The sequence below is a fragment of the Haliotis cracherodii genome, unplaced genomic scaffold (assembly GCF_022045235.1).
Source record: "Haliotis cracherodii isolate W230 unplaced genomic scaffold, xgHalCrac1.p SCAF_2, whole genome shotgun sequence".
NCBI lineage: Eukaryota > Metazoa > Mollusca > Gastropoda > Lepetellida > Haliotidae > Haliotis > Haliotis cracherodii.
In genome coordinates, this window is record NW_027266275.1 from 54,129,408 (window position 1) to 54,135,679 (window position 6,272).

A 6,272-nucleotide genomic window follows, 5' to 3' on the forward strand; every position below is an offset into this window, starting at 1 on the left:
ATTACTCACATGTAAGACAAGAGTGTTACTTCGATACTAGTGGTTGTCGTGTTCTCCAAGGGAACACAACACTCCCTGATGAAATTAACTGTAATTTTGGCCAGTTAGTTTCATAATTTAAACATGAAACCATTTTTTAAAATTTGTATTTTCTTTAAGTATTTGAGAAACTCATGTACTGCATATTACATATTTTCAGTAACCACACAATATCATAATGAATTGCAAACTTGACTCACAACATGTATAAGACAATATTGGTAAAGAGGAGATGCATTTCCATTGGTTCAGCGTTTGCCAATTCTTTATTTACCTATTTAACATGACGTTATAGCATTGTGTGTACAGCGTCACAGGAGCAACGACCCTCTTCTCACAGACTGGTTACTGGCTGTACTTGCACTGCAGAACTGACAGGATGCATCGCAACATATTCTTTTAACAGCCTACTCCCATTAACCTACATTCAGCTAATTTTCGCATTTACACAACACTCAATATCTTGGACAGTGCAATGCAATAAAAATTCATTTAGAAATTTGTTTTCTAATTACAAGGAGCTATCACTATGATAAAATCTAAATGTACAAATTTGCAAATCTGATCTTGCAGTGTTATAATCATACACAAAAACATATTATTAATATGAAATGTTAACACTTTCTAAAATATAGATTATAAGCAAGATTATTTCATACAACCTCACTATCAATAACAGCAAACCAGCCTTGTCAGGGTTAGCTATATGGGTTATATTTGCTCTTCTTTCTTCTCCATATAAAGGATACACATAAAGTGTACTGTCAAGGCCTTTCAATATCATTGTGTGAACATTGGATTTCACCGACTGTGGATGTTAAGTCATAAAACGTCTGCGACTAAAGTAGACTGTAAACACAGGACTGACTCACTCACTGTTACCAAAGTCTGCATGTATTGCTACATCTATAATCTCCTTCAAACGAACACAATAAGGAGAACACAGAGTCACATGGCAGGGTTTTATGAGATGGTGTGTGGGGATTCCGGGTTAGAACAGGTCCCCAGCAACCTGTGCTGGCTGTAAGATGTAATTAAATGTCTCGGGTGTGGATGTTGGAACTGTAGCAACTAATAAAAATAGGGGCAACATTTGTCTGTTTCATCTCTGACAAGCAATACAGTCAGTGTTTGGTCAGTCCATGTAAGCTTTTCAAGGAAATCCCCATCAATGATATGCTTCAGGCATCCCACCTAGTTTGTATTTTATTTGCTGTTGGTACAGTTGTCACCCTGGGCCCCCATTTGATGTCTAGTACCCCCAGAATTTATTACCAAGAGTCCCCAGGATACATATATACAGACCAAGGTAAATCCCTGCAAGGTAAAGACAGAAGTGTTTGACAGGAGCTTTTTATGACCATTACAATCTGAGCCTAAATGTTATTAGTCTTTTATTAGCTTGGTTTCGGACGAATTTATAGCTTGCATCCTGCACAGTAGTTTTTAGTGTTAATCTGTGGCCTTGTAGGAACATAATTTGACTATATTCAAGTTTCAGACTTGGCTAATGAAGCAGGCTGCTGTTGATATATAAGCAAATGGCAGTTCTTGATTCAACCACAGTGTCTCCGTCTTGTTTGACCTCCCACTTTCAACACCTGAACGAAACATGCTTGACACAATGTACCTCCACTTATCACTAAACATGATCACATTCAGTGTACCTGCAGGACAGGTTTCACATGGACCTTGACAGCCTGGGGTTGTGCACTGACTGAGTCTATGCTGCGGAGGTGCAGCATGACACCAGTTGACAAATCACGATCAGCAAACACTTTTACAACCTCAACACATGCCATGTCTAGGATATTGATAAATTTGTCTCATTGATGATTAACCATAGTAATGTTCAAAGATCAACCTGCCAATGAGTGAGTGAGTGAATACTGTTTAATGCCACAATCAGCTGTATCACTGCATGTACGAGACAAACTGGTCTTGTTTGTTTGTTGTTTAACGCCGCATTCAGCAATATTCCAGCTATATGACGGCGGTCTGTAAATAACCGAGTCTGGACCAGACAATCCGATGATTGACAACATGAGCATTGAGCCATGCAATTGGGATCGATGAAATGCATCAACCAAGTCAGCTAGCCTGACCATCTGATCCATTTAGTCGCCTCTTACGACCAGCATAGATTGCTGGGGAACTATTTTAACCTGGAATCTCTAGGTTGTCCCCTGATTGTCCTACACACCACTTGTTTCTTGTGTGATGAACATAATAATGTTTAAACAATAATATGCTATTTGATGAAAAGTGATACAGTTATATTGAAACCTGTGTATAAAGTATGGAATGAACATTCTATCTATTCAAATGTTTCGCTTGTTGGTTTCCAACTCAGTCAGCAATATTATACAAATAATTACTCCTGATGAGGTCCATAAGCAAGGAACAAGGACCCGAGGACCCGAGGACCCCACCCCTGAGGTTCCTTATAGAAATGCTTTACATATAAGCATTACTCAATAATAATTTGCACAATTAAACATTAAAGAGATAGTTGTTGGGAGAAGGGCATTTATATAGGCTCAGCCTGACAATCCTGTCAGTGTTCATTTAAATGCACTACTTGAGATAGCCTGACATTCTGTCCCAGAAATAGAGGTTATCACGCGAGTGTGTTTCGGGATGGTAAATATCCTGCATTAGGAATAAACATTGTATTTTGCGAGCCTTGGCGAGCTAAATACATAGTGTTTATTCCTAATACAGGATATTTACCATCCCCAAACACACAAGCGTGATAACCTCTTTATCATACAATGTCATTCTTTAATTCTGTGCTTCAAAATCGCTTTCCCTCTCTCAAACACATTACTGAAACACTGCGAGTTTTCCTGGAATGCGCGCATTTATATTTATTACGTCACAGGGTAAGTGATGTGTCAGTCGGACAGTGACAGTAGCCAATATAGTTCCAGCTGAAATCTCTTTCTTATACAGTGGCGAAGCAACATATACGCAAAACAAAAATTGTTTTTAATTGCCTTTCGCGGCAATCGATCGGTCTGTCTGCTAGAGTAACTGCCCTTTGTCGAAGGGAAGCTACTCTAACCCTAGTCTATGAGACGTCACGGCCACGGTCAGACGTTGTTGACAGTTGGTCTGTCCTGTCATAATGTTAAGAAGTGTAGTCAGATGTACACACAGCGACAAAAGGAAACAAGGTAACAATTCAAACATATTTCGGCCAAATCTAACTATTTTAATTTGTGGAGAAAGGTTCAAGCCGCAGAGGTCTACAAGCACAGATATGGCTACTGATCCCGCTTGGCTAGGCCTCGTGCCCTCGCAAAATTGTGTCGAAATTTATATCTCCAAAGTTGCCAAAACTTATAAAATGCCTTAGCTACGTCACAGTTAGACACTGATTTTCAGTATATTAGACTGTTCTTTTGATAATGAAAGCAATTATCTCTGTAGTTTATCCAGTTTCCCGATGGTTAATTCTGACTCGATCGCCGAATGACGAGGGCAACGCCATGTTTGTTTATAAACAGTGAAAATAGTCCCTACTTGACCTTTGATATTTATATCTCTATCCGCATATGACCCCAACGGATATCGTTTTTATCTGTGGGCTTTATCCTGCCGAGAAACCTACCCATTATATGATAAATATAGTTATCTGATTTAAAAATATATATCTACAAAGTAAAAAATATAAAAATCCAAATGGAGCCCAGAACAATCCTTAATGTCAGAAGCTTAATTTCTGGAGCTGAGGCAATCTAGACTTGCCAAATGACTGAGTTGGACTTCTTAAATTTTATCTCCAGGGTCTGGAACACAGACTACATTTGAGATCTAGGGATAAAATACTGTTTAAATGAAATAAAAGTGTTTCAGCATAATTTCTTCAACCTCAAGGAACTGTTTCAAAAGATAAATGACACATTTTGTTACGAACATTTTTTTCTCCCAATACCTGAAAATATTTAGCAGTCATCAGATGACATCAGCAATGTGTTTGCAAGACATCACCATTTAGAATACTCCTAGGAAATGGCTACCAAACTGAGCCATGATAATACTGTCATCATTACTCATGCATGTAACTGTCCCTTGAGATGTGTAGATAGCCGTTATATTTCTGTGATGGGGTACTTGTCATATATGGATAGTAAATAGGTAAATAGTATTTGTAACATTTGTAACATGTGATCAGTTATACACATCAGTGATTGCTGGTACACTGCCATGAATACAGAGAGTATTGCTTCTTTGTCACAGATGCAAAAGCTGTGTTATAAACCCTACACCAGCAAAGAAAAGTACACATGGGAACAAAGGAATTTGTGCACACAGAATTATTGGCTCGGTCTAATGACACACAGAATAACTTTGTAAAGATACATCAAGTTGCAAGCACTATTAACCACTAAGTACTAGCACTGCTTCATGACAGTGCTACAAGGACAGTGTGGTAATTGTATTTAATGTCAAGATCACAGGTCGTATGTGTCAAACTTAAAGTCTGCATTCGTGACCAACTTGTGTTATCCTTTTTTGCGACCGGGTTCCTGAATTATACTGTATGATTAAACACATTTAAATGTGTCTTGGGTATATTTTTAGATGCAAGACATATGTAAAATAAAAAATTATTTCTGAGGGAATCTTTGACGAAGAACTTGAAGTCATACGATTGATTGGTTTGTTGTATTTTCACACATAACATTCATTGATAGGGGGACGAGTCTTCTTGCAGGTTACGGAAAGGGGCGAGTGGTGACGAATGCAGGTTACAGAAAGGGGCGAGTGGTGACAAATGCAGGTTACAGAAAGGGGCGAGTGGTGACAAATGCAGGTTGCAGAAAGGGGCGAGTGGTGACAAATGCAGGTTGCGGAAAGGGGCGAGGGGTGATGAATGCAGGTTACAGAAAGGGGCGAGGGGTGATGAATGCAGGTCATGGAAAGGGGCGAGTGGAGACGAATGCAGGTTACGGAAAGGGGCGAGTGGTGATGAATGTTAAAATCTGGGCACCAATTGTTGGAGTGAAGGTAGATTTTATGGATGCTTCATTCCATATACCCTGCTGTATTCTGAAACTTATTTATATCTACAGGGTGATTATGGGTGGGCTTTGCTTGAATTGTTTGCTTTTTGTTTGACGCCCCACTCAGCAATATTGGAGCTATATGACGGCAGTCTGTATATAGCCGAGTCTGGACCAGACAATCCAGTGGTTAACATAATCATCATCGATCCACTCAATTTGAATACAATGACATGCATCAACCAAGTCGATCCGGTTAGTCGCTACGTACGACAAGCACAGTAGCCTGTTATGGCAAGCATGTTCAATTTTACGTGTATGTTATGTTTTACTAACATTGCTAATAATGATTATCACTGCCTGTATTTTCTATACTTGCAGGTATTTTCACAAGAAATACAGTCTCAGATCTGATTGTCCTTTTCTTATCTTCTTCGCTCAATCACCGAGTTTTGTTTCAAACAAAGAAATCACCTGTTATATTTAGCACAGGGCTTCAAGTAATATACAGTATATGGGACATTATTGCAGTTAATTGTGCCTTATGTTACCAGCCTGTAGATGTCCAGTAGTAAAGTCACAGTGGTCAAACTGTACTACTGTTTTCAAAACTGGGGCCACCATGTGTTCCTGAATCACAAGTAGATATACACTGGTAAATCCCTGGATTAAACATGCTGAATGCAATCTAAATCTTATTGATAATGATGAAAAAGAAACATATAGAACATAGAGAAACAGAGTAATGTATAAGGAAGGTAAATGCCTCTACTGGTACAGTGCAGTATCATCTGAAATAGTATTGTTTCAGTGTTCACACCAACTCAAATTTACCTCACAATTACATCCAGATTATTGACAGTTATGGATAGAAGTGTTCTGAAGGAGCTGTGAAGAGTATTTCAGTCATATCATTGCGAGTCAGCGGACACAGATTTTGTTGTCATACAACAAGAATGAGAAAAACAGGATATCAGATAAAATGTGTGACTAAAACGTAGTCCATCTACCCTTGATATGGATCTGATTGTCATTGTAAAACATTTGATAATTTCAAATATTCCTGCGAACAATTAAATGGCAATACTTTTGGTTCACTGGTAAAAAATAATGCATGCTTGATCAAGTCACATCAGATAATACAGCATCAAGTTCAGTGTCATTTCTTTAGACTTTCATGGTCTTAATTACTCTTGAATGCGGTCATAATTTCATTCAGTA